General features: G+C 38.4%; 1 protein-coding gene across 2 annotated transcripts in view; it reads left to right on the forward strand.

Moving 5' to 3' along the window:
* The first annotated feature begins 434 nt into the window (after positions 1–434).
* LOC121632312 (dynamin binding protein) overlaps positions 435–16913 on the forward strand; it is a 48613-nt gene continuing 32134 nt past the window's right edge. For both annotated transcript variants that reach the window (XM_041973679.1, XM_041973680.1), the window contains exon 1: positions 435–762. The gene's annotated coding sequence lies outside the window, so the exon portion shown is untranslated. The remainder of the gene's footprint in view (positions 763–16913) is intronic.

The following is a 16913-nucleotide window of genomic DNA, read 5'->3' on the forward strand; positions in this document are numbered from 1 at the left end:
GCGCCTTTGCTGATTTCTGTCCCAAACATTTTATCTTGGATCTTTAATTTTTTCAGTTTGTAGTATAAATATGGACAATCTATCATTTTTAGATGACGCTAATAACCATAATAATAACTAGAATTTTTATAGAAATTATTGTAATACTGTATATTAAAATAGAAGTACTATAACTTCTTCAGAGAAAACAAATGGGACATTTTCACATGGAGACTGAAGTAGGTTTCCTCTCAACATGGGTTGATATATTTAGCTTCGTTCCACAGAGGCACATAGTTACGGCTTTATACAGTAATGCACACACTCATATTCCAAACTTAAAAAGGCCCTTCTTTACATTTGGACCCACTTTCAGATCTTTTCAGTCAGGCTTTTGCCAGGACAGCCCCGGGTTTCCTCGGGAAAAGTGGGTGGCGTTGTTGTATGTAGGCATGGAGAGACACAGCAGTGCTGCTCTGCTCGGCTGCTCCCGTGTCTAACGTGATGACAGCTGATTGTACGGAGACCCACAGCCAGCCAGGACCACCGTGGCACTTTCTCGTCATGCTTTCTTAACTTTCTCGCCAGAACATCGTAGTTCTCCCCGAAAGTTATGAGTCTGCGCACACCTTGAAGACTGTGGGACGTGTAGCTGCTCAAAAGTTGTGTCGTGGAAAGAGGCAACACCGCCACCACACCACATCAGCAGGCTGGAGAAGTTGGATATCTATTCTGACTGGCTCTAGCGGCCTGATCCCACACCACCATACCACCAGTTTACAGGTAAGGAAGGCATAAAAAAGAAAAATCTCAGACTTTTGACTTAGTTGAACCAGAGGAACGCCCATTATGTGATTATATCTGCATTGAATTGCATTTGTAACAACACATAAATACTTCTTTTTACATCTACAGCTTATCTTTTGTAGAACTGAGCGCAACCAAGCAGCACTCTCTTCTATGTTTATGCTAATTTAATAAGATCTGTGCTGTCACAGCCTGACATGCTGTAGCAGTCATTTGGTGTCCTTTGGACATGATTTATCCTCTACACACAGACCTCAGTGCAGGCAGTGCCAGAGTGAATACACAACTGTTAGGCTTGCTGACTAATGACGTGAGCTGAATGGGTGATGGCCATGAACACAAGTGCTGCAGACCAAATAATCCCCATGCTGTGTGTCACCTGTGGTCTGTGTTGTCAGTTGTTCCACCATATGAAACAGATGAGCATACTCTGAGCTGTGTTTCTGTTACATAACTAGCCTTAAACATGCCTAAGCTAGAATTAAGCCTTTTTTCCTGTGAGAACATGGTTTCATTTTTGTCCCTAAAAGGAAGGCAACTCCGAAAAATGACTATATATAAAAAGTATTACATACTAACACACCATACACTAGGAATATTCTCTTCTCACACTTGTACATACTATAAACATCACAATGCTAAATACTGATGTGTAATACAGTCTTTATTATATTTAAAAGAGTTATACTCTGTTGTGCCATTATTAAAACACACCATAGTGTGTAATACTGTTGTATTCTGTTAAAGGACACATGGGTGTTTTTGCAGTCTTTTTTTTAACATATGTCAAAACAAGAATTGATCTCTATTGGTTTGATATGACAAACTACTTCTATGCAGTTAGTTCTTGTTCATCCATAAAATAAATTTAAAAAAAAAAGCAAAATACTACATATTTCATTGCAGATACAAAAAGTTAACACTAAATTGGTTGAGATAAATTTATATAAAAAGACTGGGAGCCCTGACAAAATGCTGTTGGTGTGTGTTAGAAGTTTAGTTTTGGTGCTAAAATATAAATATGCTTTCAAAAAAGAAAAAGGTGGCATACCATTAAAGCTCATTTTCACCTCAGTGAAATAAGTTAGCATAAATTTGCATTGCATACAGCATGACATCACATATTTTGCCTGCCATCTATTAGCATTTAATGATAGCAAATTGGTTTATGGAAAGTTTCTGCACAATTGCACGAAAAATCTAAATTTTAAGGTAAAATATGCAACATTTTTTGCCATGTTATGCTTCTTCATGAAATCAGCCTGAATCCTCACATAGGGTTGCGGACTCATTGAGGGCTAGATCATTAGAACAACTTTAAATCTGCTAAGAGAAAATGAAGAGAAAACTGCACTGAATCTTAGTGTTTTCAGTCAGTTAACATATAAAGCAAAGGTTTGCATCTACTTTTGTAGATCCCACCAGCAGAGTGCTTTTAAATGCATGTCTTCAAGCCTTCACACTGCAGTCTGCAGTGATGTCTCCTTCTTTGCTTCTGCTTCTCTGCTTCAGTGTCATAGTTACACAACTTTGGCACTCACATAAAATGCTTAGCTATTTCTTTAGCAAGGATCCAGAGAACAGTTACTTTTCTTGTGCACCAGCATTCTGCATGAAAATGAGCATCAATGTTTTCTGTCATTGGAGTCATATTGAGCTGCTTCTTTGCTACAAGAACACTAATTAAGTGTGGGTTTTCTTTCTCTTTTCTTACCCCACTTTAGTGTTTAGTCAAGATTTTGGATGTACACAAGCACACCCTTCACACTGAATTATTGAACGCTACCTACAGGGTCATGTATCAGCATATGGTGACTAAGAAACTTGAGATATTTGCATACATTTGTAGGTGTAACATATCACACAAACAAGCAGTCCAATTGCAGTCCAAGTAAATTCTATGAATCCTGCAGTTTTCTGGGGTGTAGCAGCAGCATACAGTTGATTATCACTATGTTGTAGTTATTGTTGTAACCAAGCAGAGGCACTCTGCTCTACAGCTGCAGTCACATTATGAAAATAACTCAAATAAGTACAGGAAACTCCCTTTGTCATCCTGTTATATAATCCGCCATTACCTTGGAGAGGAGGCATTTCTCAGATATTAAAAATGACAGCATTCCTTGCAGTCTCTGTTGGCAGCATGGATAAAAGGGCAGGAAAAGGTAGGAGATTTTTTTTTTTTTAAAGCTAGGGAGAAATGCTTCAGCGTTTACTGCTGGTGTGAGCGAATACAAAGAATGAAGTAAATTATACAGCAAATACAGTATATGTTGTTATTTTAAGATTAAATTCAGGAAGTTGCCCTTCCTTGCTGTAATTTTGGCTTGATGTTGTGAGACATTTCTGATGCAGTAGAGTTTTTTTTTTCTTTAAGACTAAACACAAAAGAGAAGCTAGGACAGACAGCCATGGGGACAGAAAGATAAAATGGAGCTGTGCATGATGGCAGACTAAACAAAAAAAACATACCAACAAGGTTCAGTGATTTACTCAGAAGTCCACATGACACTGGGTAAAATATCTGAGAAATGCTGCACTTGTTTAAACCTGTGATACTCCCAAAGTTTTATTTCTGTTCTGTGATAATTTTTTGTTTTTATAAGAAGAATCTGCTCTGCATTGAAGTTAATTAGATGTGACTGCATTTGTTGCCTCACATAATGCTTTTTTTATGTGAATATGCACATTGATCATGCCTCCATCTTCACCTCTGTCCTGGCTGCAGTTGCTTCCACCTGACCTTGCTCCAAAGCTCTCGACTCTTCTGCTTAACACAGTCAGCAGACCACTGATAGTTTTTTTTGCTGATGTTAGATGAAACTTGCTCCCTGTTGGCAACTCTCAGCCTGCAAGGTAAAGGATTGTCATGTATTAAACCCTGGAGGTCTGAATCCGCGTTTTTTGTTCTGTCATCAGTTCCACAGTGGAAATGTACACCTGAGATGGGACTTCTTATTTTGCTCATGTGAAATTAAAAGGCTTTGTGGTACTTTGATTTGATAAAATAAGCAAACTTGCAGATTCAAGTTGTTACAAGTTTACAACAAATCAAAATATACCAGCTTTTTTTTTCTGTAAAGCTGCTATTTATTTGAAATATTCAAAGAGCCCACACTTGTTTGGATTTGCACCTCTTTAAGCTTTGTTTAATCATGAAATCATGTTATTTTTTCTCACATAGTTCCAGTGCTTTGATAAAAGTTTGCTGAATTCCTTCACAGTTGGTATTACAGTCCTGTGCCTGGGTTATTCCAGGCCAGGCCCAGTGAGGTGTGTCTACACAGATGAATTCACAAATGTGTCAGCACCACTTTGATTTTCACTGATGTCCTCAGTTTACCCAAAAGTTTACAAGTTTGGAAAGAGGATGTAAGATTTACAAGTTGAGGCGTGTTCATTTGAAAGAGAATGCTCACATTTCGCCCTCCATGAGCTGATGATGTCTGCAGTCATGATGTGAGTCCATGCAAGAGAACCGTTATGTAACAGCTCATATGCAAACTATTAGGGCTGAGCTGTGTTTTAAGGGTGTGGCATATCCTTGGGCACCTCTTGGGTCCTCTCAGGGAGAAGCCTCTTCCATCCAAATAGATCGCTGTACCCATGACAACACAGTCTCGGCCTTATAGTTCAAATATCTGAGCTGTTCTCCACACGGTGGAAATGTTTATGCAAAAAAGCAGTTTCACTTAGTGTATGTATACTTTTTGTGTATGTGGACATGTTTGTGTGTGTGGGACAAATAGTGGTAGTCATTGATGTTAAATATGTGCATTCTTGAGAAAGGAATGGAGAAACAAATACTTGACTCAGGAGAGTTATGGAATGAAAGAAGAGGTCGGGATGAAATGAAGTCTGAAAAATAACATTGGTGGAGTGTTTGTGACTTAGACTGCAGGGTTGCTGGAACACAGGCTGAATGAAAATGTGAGGACAGAGGTGGATTTATGTAATCTACGGATGAGCCAAAAAGGAGTTTTATAATAACCCGCCCAGCATTTACCAGGGTTTTCCCTCAGCTGCAACCCTTGGAATTTTCCTGAAGGTTTTTCCTCAGCTGTTCAAGGCAGTGACCACTTATTATAACCTGCTGTTAGAAATATTTCAGCTGATGTAAAGAAGTCATTTCCAAGTATATGCTGAATCATTAAACACATTTTAGTTGTATAAAAGAAACAAGACAGGACTGTCTTTGAATGTACAGAAGTGTGGAAGATGGTCTATTTGAAGGGGACCACAGGTGGAAATGCCTTGTCATGATTCAACTATTTGTCAAGACAAAAAGTAAAACACATGTTTGCTGTTTTCATACTAGTGCACTGCAACACTTGCATAAAGTGACATAATTACTTCTGGTACGTGGTGTGCTTTGGTGGTTGTTTTTGTTAGCTAAACATCTCCCAGTTTTTGTAACCTTCCATATGCAGCACAGCTGGTGCATTAGCTACATTTATTTTGATTATTTAGTGTCTACAGGGGTGTCTGCAGTGTATCAGAGAAGGAGCTTAGCCTCATTTTTTCTTTTTTAACTGTCCAGCTGTGTAGATTGTATTTGTTTCCTTAGCAGCAACCCCACAGCAAGTCAAGTGCCTCTAAAGGGCAAGAATAAAAAGTGTTAGTGTCATGCTGACATTATAGTTAAGCAAGGAGCAGTGGGTTAAACATAAAGGCTGCAAGAAGAGCTCCTATAGTTATCTGTGCGGGTTCTCATTCATCCAGGTCAGGGTATCCAACAGAGGTTGAGTCAAGTCAACTGGGTTGGATTTAGTTTCCTTTTGACGATCCCAAGGAGATTGGTAACACATAATTACACTTAGTCTCAAGTGAAACTATAATGACCACTCTACTAGATTTCAGGTGAGCCACAACTTTCAATTCTTTTCTACTCTATTCCACAGTCATTTAGCAGATGCTTTTCACCAAAGCGGCTTACAGCTGGGAGAAAGAACAACACAAGCACGAAATCTAACAGGAGTGGACGTCATAATTAAGTGGTAGTCAGATTGCTGCGAGTCCAGTTGGACACAGGTGCTGTCATGTAGTGCAAGAGGCGGTGCATTTTTTTCCCCTCCCTACAGTGGTCTTTTGTTTAATTAGGAGATCACGATTTCATCACACAATATCATCTTGGGCGAAAGTGCACGCAGCTTATTCAGTGCTGAGTTGTGCCAAAAAGCTGAGCAAATCTTTCCAACGAGTACAAGAGTTAAGCTAAGTGCGGAAATTCTTCTTGAACAGCTGAGTCTTTAGCTTTCTCTTAAAAGTAGTTAAGGACTCTGCAGATTGGACAGAGTTCGGTAGATTGATATATAATAATTAATAATTATTCTCTTTCCTGCTTCATATGCATTTCTTAAAGCTCACCAAAGAATTTCCTGTAAGTGCATCTTGCTTTTGGTGAGATATAGTACAGAGAAGAATGATTTTATTTCCTTTGGAAGGAGAGGTTTCCAGTGTGTATGTTAAGCTAAGCTAACAGGCTAACATTTCATTTTATTATTTTGTCTAAACCATGCTAAGTAAAATATTAGCGAATCTTAAGTGTGTTACAGAAGAAGTTGGCTGTTAGAAATCTGTTTCAGTCCTTTATTGTCAACTTATTTTCTCATGATCTGGTTAAAGCAGCAAAAACCAGTCTTGTGTGAAAATAACTGACTTTCTTATATAATTAAGGTAACTGGATGTTCACAGAAAATTACATAGCATTTTTGTCATAGCTGCTGTCAAAGAGGATTTAGGTCTTAAAGTGGACATCCAGTATACTGGCAGTTTCCAGTTCTGGACAGTTTTGGTCTGTAAAGGACAGTTTTGATGAGATATTATCTAAAAGTCATACTTCATCTTTACTGTAGTGGTTATTTATTTTGTTCAGGCATCCTTACTTTCACCTTATAACACCTGGGGTCAGCCTCTTTCTATCTTTGACCAGGATAAATTAGGTATAGAAAATTAATGATCTTTCTGTTTCTTAATGTGAGTGGTTTCAACTGACTGGAAGTGTGTTTCTACTGCAGTGATAGTTTGCATTAAATGTTTAGTTTGTCTGTTTGTTGAGGTACAGAACGTCTTTCTGTGTCTTTCAGCCCTCCTTCTGTGTCTCAATGTGGTCTTCACATGTCTGCAACACAGTGACTCCATCAAATGTTTCAACAGAGTTTGGCATCTTTAGATATTTGTCTTAGCTTGCCAGATGTGCTCATTTTATACAGTTTGTTGAGGCCAAGAAGTGCTGCCTCATCTGAGTGAAATTCATTGTAAAAATATGCTGCTTTCCACACAGTCCATCCATTTACATGTTGCTTAGAGCAGTGGTAGATAGAGCCTTTCTGTGTGACGTAGAAATGGCTTTAGGCTGCATTTAAACCCTGATTTTTACATGTTGGCTGTGTTGAATGGTAAGTACAGTGATCCATAAAGCTACTGACGGATAAACTGGATAAACAAATATCCGAGTTGTTAAAGTCAGTTTTAGAACTTAAGAGGTGTTCATTTGGATTTTCTGTCTCATGTCATAGTAAACTGAATATTTTGGTTGCATGGTTCAAACTTTTAATGGTTCAACTTCAAAGATTTAGGATGGAAAAAGTCAACTAAATGGTTGCAGGAGCTTTTCTATATGCAATCAGTATATGACAGATCATTTACTTACAACAAAACAAAACATTTGTTTCTGGTTGCAATGTTTGTTTGCAAATATTAAAAAAAAGGTAGTTAATATCTACAGTGGATATGTCATCATGTCCTTGTGAGTCTCTGTGGCACAGACTGTGTAAACCCGTGGTCATCATAGCACATGACTGGGGTTGACTGCTGTCTAGTTATGGCCTTCTCATTCTCCACCTCCCGTCACATGTGCTGAAAGACTAGACGGTCAAAAGAGATAAAACAGCATCAGTTTTTAATATCCAGAACCGTCCACCGGCTATCCACCTGCTTTGGTTGTGTTGTTTTGATGTGAATGTGTTTCAGTGGACTCAGCACTCTGAAAGGGAGGGAGCTGCTGCATAGCACAAGCTCCATGAAAACAATCGCTATCAAAAGACATCAGCTGTCATTCAACCCACTCCAGAGGATTCTACCACTGTCTGTTTGTGTTTGTAGATATCCGCACACAGGGACGTGCCAGCGTGCCACTTCGGTTTATGTGAATAGGTTGAATGGCACAGAGCTTGTGCTTCAGCGTGAGGCTTGTCCTGGCAGGCAGACACATAATGAGGCAGCGGCTTTATTGTTGACATCAGACTGTGTTCAACAGACGATACAGTCAGCAGATCCCTTTTTCCTCCACTCTTTCTCACAGTAACATAATTCTTCAAGAATAATTTTACTTTACCTGTTTGGACACGAAAAGCTGAGACGCCCTTCAGCTGTAGAAAAGGTGAACCAGTTCATCGTGTTAGACTATTAGCGAAAGTATGCGTTAGCTGTGGGACAAAAGTCAGCAACGATTCATTTTCATATATTTAACTTATTTTTTTATTATTATTTTTCATCTTTTTAAAATTTAGTGGGATTTTTCTGTTCAATTTTAATTCATTTCAGTTCAATTCAACTCAAATCAATGAAGTCCTACATGTCAGTCCTAGGTCACATTTAAAAGTTCTTGTTTTGCCAATTAGCTTTACAAAACGTATATTTGCACCATATTTGCAACATACTTCTGACCAATGCAGATTCAGTCTGATGATATTACAAAAACTAAGAAATAACAATAATAGCTGAGTTTTCATCCAAATCTGAAAATCTGCTAAATTAAAGGGAAAGACGTGCATGCTTCCATTACTATGTGATTATTTAGGGCTTGTTCTTTGAGGTAAGACATTTTAGTCACTGATTTTCTAGATAAGACTGGAGAAAAGAAACCAAAAACTGAAATAAAGTAACATCTGGTATCATACAGCAGCGTTTAACAGTTCTGAACAGCTACAGGGAACACCAACTCTGATCCTCAGGATAAAGAGCAGTCATCTTCCGGAAGGTTAGTGGCTCGATTCCAGGCTTTCCCTGTTGTACTACATGTCGAAGTGTCCTTGGGCAAGAAACTTAACCACATTGCCTCCCAATGTGTCTATCGGGGTATGAGTATGTGTGTGTGTGTGTGTGTGTGTGTGAATTAGTGAATGTGACAGGTAGCCTAAAGAGCTTTGAGTGGTCAAGCTGACTGGAAAAGCGCTATATAAGATGTGTTCCTGCAACAACACACCTGATTCAAATGAATGTGGAAAACTTGTCAAATTTGTCAAACGAACAGTTGTAACTTGTAACCAACTTGTACAGCATCCATCCAATGATGTTTTCAGACTACTTTTTTCTGGAAAGTTTGAGACCTTTTGCAACTTTCCAGAAAAAAAATCAAATACATTTTGATTTCAAAACTTGTTGATGGTCTCCCTTTTGTTTTAAGTGTCGCTTTACTGGACAACATGAAGCCAATATATTACAGTGCAGATGGGACTCATTCACCATTATGAATTAATTTGTTCTTTAATCCTTCTTACAAACATTTTATGAAAATTGTGGCATTCACCAAAATCTTTGTATCTTGGATTTGTTCTTAGCTAAGAACAACACTCAGGAGTACTATTACAAACATCTGAAAGGTGACACATAAAAAAAAATCTGCATTTATTTTGATTTCTGCTGCTCTGCTAATTAAAATACAATAATTAAACTACAATAATGCCTTTGTCAGATTTCTGAATAACTTTTAGTGAAGTATAAAGCTATTTGTACTTATTTTACTGTTATTTAAGATAAATAACAATATTGCAGATCCAAACGTTCTAATTTCCCTCAAGCGAAAATTAAACTATTTTTCATCCATTTCATTCATTCATGAACAAGTTGAAGTCCAGATGGATCTAATTCTGCACTTCCTGATGCCATCAGTGCAAAAGACTGCACACACTACTCCATAAATGTCCAAGTCACCTGTGACTTCCAGATCCACCTGCTGAATTTGGTCTTTAATATTTAAAATCTACTACAATAATGTCTTTTTTATTACAATAATTAGTTTTTAATAAGAAACCAAGGTTATTTCCTGGTTAAAAACATCTCTCAGACTCACCTGGAGGATTCATCAGATGCATCACTCGCTCCGTAGGTGAACCACAACTTAAAATGATGCCACAGCAGGCGGAAATCTGAATAAGTTACAGTTGGCTATGTAATGAAATGTTATCCTACAGTGTGCTACTTTACCCTTTAGCCATGGCACAGCGAGGATGTGCATCATGGGATTGGGCTGCAGGCTGCTGCCCAAGTTCAGTAGTAATTAATGATCTGTTTGTATATAAAGCCGTTTTTTTATTTTTTTGTGTCACACCATGTGATTATTTATGATCAAGTAAACACAAAAAAATGAGGAAAATCAGGCTTCATTGCATCTTTATTATTATATTTTGTTTTCGTTCACCAGGTTGTTATTCTATTTATTTTTCCTCATCTGTTTCTCTTCTGTGTTTGATTGCACACGGCTTGTAAGTCATGACCTTTCACGAGCATTTTTACCTATGCAAAGTAAGGCCGGTTGGTCCGTCCTTTCATCTTGGGAGAGACTGGTATTCACCAATCTAAGAAGAGAGCTACTAACAATTCCACAGTCTAAGAACATGTTCAGGAATCATAGTAAATGTAAATGTCATAATTTCTTCTGCAGTAAAAATAAACCTCTACACTACACTGCTAAAAGTGCATCTTGTCATGCTAATTTTAAACTTGCATAATGCAAATGGAAGGGTAGTTTACTAAAATGTGCTGATGTCTCAGGGCCATGTCTGTGGTCAGACAGCTGGTGCTTTGTCCCGCTGTCAGCTGTGATGTGCGTATACAGCGGATGTCTGCCTGTGTGTGAGTGTCAGCTGTTGACTTTGCTGTCTGTCGTAATCCTGTTACTTTCTCCAGGACAGTGCCAAGTGGCACACACTGGGCCTACACACACTGTTGTTTAGTGTTATTAGTGTTTAACATTGTTTCCTCCTGTTTTTATTCTTGCATAAAATAGTGTGTCCAGGATTTGGTTTTGATGGACTAGAATTTCTTTTCTTATCAGATAAGATTTACATTGGAAGGGACACACCTGTAAGAATTATCAACAAGACATTTAAGTGTGCTAAGTGACCCTTGTACTTTACCACAAGACCTTATGGGGTGGTGTTTAGGTAGCTAACACTTCACTGTTTTTTTGATAGACAAGTACTAAAGAATTAGAATTTATGGAGATAATTTTAGCTTAAAAAATATGAAGCTTGTTTGTGAGCCTCACCTAAAATTAGTCATTCCCCCAGACTGTAATCCAGTACACTGTGACACTCTTGCAATGCTGTCCTTGTAGAAATGTTTCTTCCTGCCACACCTGGCCCTCATATGAGGGAAATTTTGTTAAAATCCAAACAAGAAATCCCTCAGCTGCTGCTGACAAAGTGAGTCATTGGCATGCCAGAACCTGTATATTGTGCTTCAACAAAACCTTGAAGAAGAGTTGAATCATTATCTTTCCTCTTCAATACAAACATTACAGTAGGGGCCTTGTCATTATATTGTTATAGTAAACACTGGAAGTCTTACAGGTCTCACTGATTATTCGCTACTCTTTAATGAATCAGTGGTATTAGCTTTCACTGAGTAGCAAGAAGAAAATGAGCTGGACAGACACTGAAACAAAGAACTTTTGTCTAAAGATAAAAAGGTTGAGTCATGTTTAAAGTCCAGCTTGGCTTTTTGGTGAGTTATTATATAAAAAGTTTAGTGTGACATTAATAGAGTCCATGTTTTTCACTTGTAAACAAAAATAAGATAAAAAGTTGTCATTGTAGTAAATGTTATACTTCACAAAGATTTTTATTTATCGTTTGTGCTGGGTAAAATTCACTCAGACTTCGGTCCCGATTATCCTGATTGTAACCCCATGATGCACCCGTCCTGTTGGCAGCATGTGTGGTCCTCTGCTGAAGCGCAGTGGAAAAAGTCAGCAAGCACAGAAGCTGCTGACACACTGACGAACCCAGAACCCAGAACCCAGAAATAATGTTAAGTAGCTTGTCTGGCTGGATATAAATCTGAGGATTGGATTAACTGCATGAAAGCGTCAATGGCCCAGTAACTCTGTGTGGGTCCTGGTGATGTGGTCAGGTGTTTTTGAGATCAAGACTGCATGCAGGTCACTAAATCCTCTCTTGTCCCAAACTCTGGAGATACCTGGAGATACCCGTGAGGCCAAGTAGTGTCATCCTCGAGGATAGTTTGTTCCCTGACTATGGAAATAATAGGATTACTACAATATGCACTCTCATTTTGAGATCTCTCTGCATTCAGTAAGCATAGCATTATCTGCACCTTCTCCACACTTTGACCCTACATTTCCAAATAAGCACTATAGCGGAGTCCATGCTCATAATGGGTGCTAGTCAGGTGCCTGTCAGCTCCTGCAGAAGCTCAAAACAAAGGGTCAATAAGCTGTTTGGTGTTGGCAGAGAAGATTTGACAAGCTATTTATAGACACAACACTAAAGCATTTTCCTTACAAATGTGGCACCATTTAAAAGGGAAGAAAATAGACTTTCCAATAGTATAAGTGTGAATGAGTATTGTTACAACAGAAGAAGTTTATTTCATAACCTCCCATCCCTGAGCCTTCTCTGTTTTAAGACTCATGCACCATTCACTCAGGTTGCAAACCTCTCACATAAATAAATAATTTAACTTAAAGTTTTGGTTCCTCTTCTCAGCTGCCCGCAGAGCTACTTTATTTTCAGATCAGATAAGATTTTATTTTCAGAGACAGTGCTGAGGAAATTTTGTGACGTGAGTTTAGACTGAGTTCAGAACTGAGTTTAGAAGCTTGTTTAGATCGTTATGGGAACTTTTTTTTTTTTAACTGATCTTTAAGAAAAAAAGGCAGAAAGTTTGGTTCTGCCCAGTTGAACCTAAAACCTAAACTTATCAGATCTTCACTGGTATTTTCAAAACAGTTTTTGGTTTTTGTTTCAGCTTGCTTTGTGATTGGATCGTGGTGTCACACCATCACAATTCTGACAACACTTTGCACTTTCGAAGCGGAAACTAGCAATGGAACCTAAAATAGATAAACTGTGCACAACTGAAGTGTATTGTAGGCCTTATATACAGGCTGTGCAGAATTATTAGGCAAGTTGTATTTTTGAGGATTAATTTTATTATAGAACAACTACTATGTTCGCAATGAACACAAAAGACTCATAAATATCAAAGCTGAATATTTTTGGGAGTTGGAGTGGGGCTTTTTTAGTTTTAGTATCTTAGGAGGATGTCTGTGTGTGCAGGTGACTATTACTGTGCATAATTATTAGGCAACTTAACAAAAACCAAATATATACCCATTTCACTTATTTATTTTCACCAGGGAAACCAATATAACTCAAAATTTACAAATATACATTTCTGGCATTCAAAAACAAAACAAAAACAAATCAGTGACCAATATAACCACCTTTCTTTGCGAGGACACTCAAAAGCCTGCCATCCATAGATTCTGTCAGTGTCTTGATCTGTTCACGATCAACATTGCGTGCAGCAGCAACCACAGCCTCCCAGACACTGTTCAGAGAGGTGTACTGTTTTCCGTCTCTGTAGATCTCACATTTGATGAGGGACCACAGGTTCTCTATGGGGTTAAGATCAGGTGAACAAGGAGGCCATGTCATTATTTTTTCTTCTTTTAGACCTTTTCTGGCCAGCCACACAGTGGAGTACTTGGATGCGTGTGATGGAGCATTGTCCTGCATGAAAATCATGTCTTTCTTGAACGATGCTGACTTCTTCCTGTACCACTGCTTGAAGAAGGTGTCTTCCAGAAACTGGCAGTAGGACTGGGAGTTGAGCTTGACTCTATCCTCAACCCGAAAAGGTCCCACAAGCTCATCTTTGATGATACCAGCCCATACCAGTATCCCACCACCACCTTGCTGGCGTCTGAGTCGGAGTGGAGCTCTCTGCCCTGTACTGATCCAGCCACGGGCCCATCCATCTGGCCCATCAAGACTCACTCTCATTTCATCAGTCCATAAAACCTTAGAAAAATCAGTCTTATGATATTTCTTGGCCCAGTCTTGACGTTTTATCTTGTGTGTCTTGTTCAGTGGTGGTCGTTTTTCAGCCTTCCTTACCTTGGCCATGTCCCTGAGTATTGCACACCTTGTGCTTCTTGGCACTCCAGTGATGTTGCAGCTCTGAAATATGGCAAAACTGGTGGCCAATGGCATCTTGGCAGCTCCACGCTTGATTTTCCTCAGTTCATGGGCAGTTATTTTGCGCCTTGTTTTTTCAACACGTTTCTTGCGACCCTGTTGACTATTTTGAATGAAACGCTTGATTGTTCGATGATCACGCCTCAAAAGCTTGGCAATTTTAAGAGTGCTGCATCCTTCTGCAAGACATCTCACTATTTTTGACTTTTCAGAGTCCGTCAAATCTCTCTTCTGACCCATTTTGCCAAAGGAATAGAAGTTGCCTAATAATTATGCACACCTGATATTGGGTGTTGATGTCATTAGACCACACCCCTTCTCATTACAGAGATGCACATCACCTGATATGCTTAATTGGTAGTAGGCTTTCAAGCCTGTATCGGTTGGAGTAGAACAACCTGCATAAAGAGGATGATGTGATCAAAATACTCATTTGCCTAATAATTCTGCACACACTGTATATTTAATGGGGTTTGTTAAGTTCTTCTGCTACATATTGTGTGTTTCTGTGCTGACTTCCTGCCATGCTTTTAGATGGTTGTTATTTTCTGGATGCACTTTAACTCAAAGGAAATATTAATTAGTTTCAAAAGTTTAACTCGAATGATTGTGATGTGTGATAATCTGATCTTAAGAGCTCAGATCCATTAGTTTAACCCCTTATCAAGCGGGGTCATTTTGGCAAAAAGGCCTGTAATATGACCTCTCCAAATTAGAATTACTGCTGTTATTGAACACTCTGGATTGGAAGTACAGGCTTGGGCTCTTTGTAAAGGTAACACTCTCTAGTTTCACCCACAGCAATCAGAATCACTGTAAGTATTACTTATAAGAAGTTATACACTTTAGAACACATAGAAAAAAAAAAAATTTGTCTTCGCCTAAAATTTTGAGACCAATCTTGATGGGAAATATTGATGTTTGACCTATAGAGAGCCCTCAAAGGTAAGGAAAGTCAACATTTAAACTTTCTGCGTTTCTGTAAAAAAGCTTTAGTGTTAGCGCTGTGGTTGTTGCGTTTCAAAATGGTTTATATCATCGGAAAGACGAGACTTTAAACTTTCATTTGATGTGTATATTGTGGGCATTCATGACGGAGGGGCTTGCACACATGGCTGCAATGTTGTTGATTAGTAGTCATGTACCGGGACTGGTATGTCTGCATCGTAAGAGGTTAAGAGGAATTTAAATGTTTTTTCCTTGAGTCAGAAACTAATAAATACCTTGGGACATATTGTTTGTGTCCTTAATGTATTATGAATATGTCAAACAACAATTTGTGGTTAGCTTGGCTCACTTGTTAAGGTTTATGGGATCAAAATTCATACTCATAATCCTGTAGACATCCAGGAATTAAGTAACAGCAGAAAAGGGTGGAGAGTTTTTATTTTCTCCCTAACATTATCTAAAAGGTGGTTTACTCCCTCAGACTTTGAGCATTTAACTATTTTAACTTCCCACTTCAGAGTGTCTTTTTAAGGGGGTTGTTTTATCTTTGTGTCCAAGTTGTAAAATGCGCGCTTGGGTTATTTCCATCTAAGCCCTTCAATATGCATCTGTTAACAAGAACTGCTCTTATTTACTCCGTAACGACATGCAGGCTATGAAGCTGGTCACATTTTTATCCCCCACTTTCATTAAAATCCTCCAAGATGCATGTCCGGACACTTTAAGTTACATACGATAACTATTTTATTTGAATTGCAGATGAGCAAAAAGACCAGTAATGCTTTATCTCACTAATAAATGTAGACACTGTTGATTTAGTGCTGATTAAACCTACACAGGCCTGATCTGCTGAACTTTATCTCAGTAAATATTATTTTCTTGTAAAAATAGTGTTTTTTGTAGAATTTGTGACAAACTTTTGAAGCCATGCTTTAGGGAGCTTGACGATGGTAATGTACTTAATTCTTGAAGTGCTCATTTTCCTATTTAGATGCATTTACGTATTGTTAAACATGTTATTTTATGAAATGATTAATTGGCAAACTGCTGCATTCCAGCTTCTGCTTCAACAGTGCCTGGCTCTCATTACATGCAGTCTTGGCTCAGGTTTCATTGTGGGTTTACCCCTGTGTGGTATACATTTCACAACCAACCACACAATGAGCAGCAGCTACTTGTGTTAAGCAAAACAGAAGTGGTTAATCTCCCTTCAGAAGCAAAACAGCATCCCACACACATAAACTTAAATACCCAATGCACTCCTGCTTTGCCTCTCTTATCACTTCATCTTTACTTGTGTTCATATTCAGGTTCACCTGAGCTGCATCTTTAGAGACTGTGGTACTGAACAGGTCCAGACTCTTGTTTCTCTCCCTCTCTTGGCTCCAGTAGCCCACTTAACAAAGGTGCTATTGAATGTTGCAAACTGCAGCCCTCTTCTCATTTCTCATCTCCTTCCATGTATCTGACCCCATATGTGGTTAGTCTGTCCCCAGAAAATGACACAGAGCTGATGAAACTTGCTTTATGCATGCATTTATTTTACTGCGTCAGCAGCTGAACAGACTTACTTTCATAAGAATTGTGTCACTTTAATGTTGTGTTTTTATTATACATGGTTCACCATAGTAAGGCACATATTTTGTTGGACTACCTTTATCTGTGATATTGCCTTGCATTTGCTGCAGCATCATTTTGATAAGCTTATACAATGTCACAACATTCATTTCCAATATTCTATTCAGGAAAAATTCATGCATTATTTTTTATGGTATGTATATATATATGGGCCACCATCATGAAAACACTGATGCAGTGAAGTGATATTTGGAAAAATGGAGTTTTATTACTTTTAGGGAAATACCGAGCAGCTGTGATGCTGTTTGGTTTGAGTGGATTATTGTACCTCAGCACACAAAATCTTTCCATTTACTTGTCTTTCATCTGTAT

The sequence above is a fragment of the Melanotaenia boesemani genome, chromosome 21 (assembly GCF_017639745.1).
Source record: "Melanotaenia boesemani isolate fMelBoe1 chromosome 21, fMelBoe1.pri, whole genome shotgun sequence".
In the NCBI taxonomy this organism is placed as follows: domain Eukaryota; kingdom Metazoa; phylum Chordata; class Actinopteri; order Atheriniformes; family Melanotaeniidae; genus Melanotaenia; species Melanotaenia boesemani.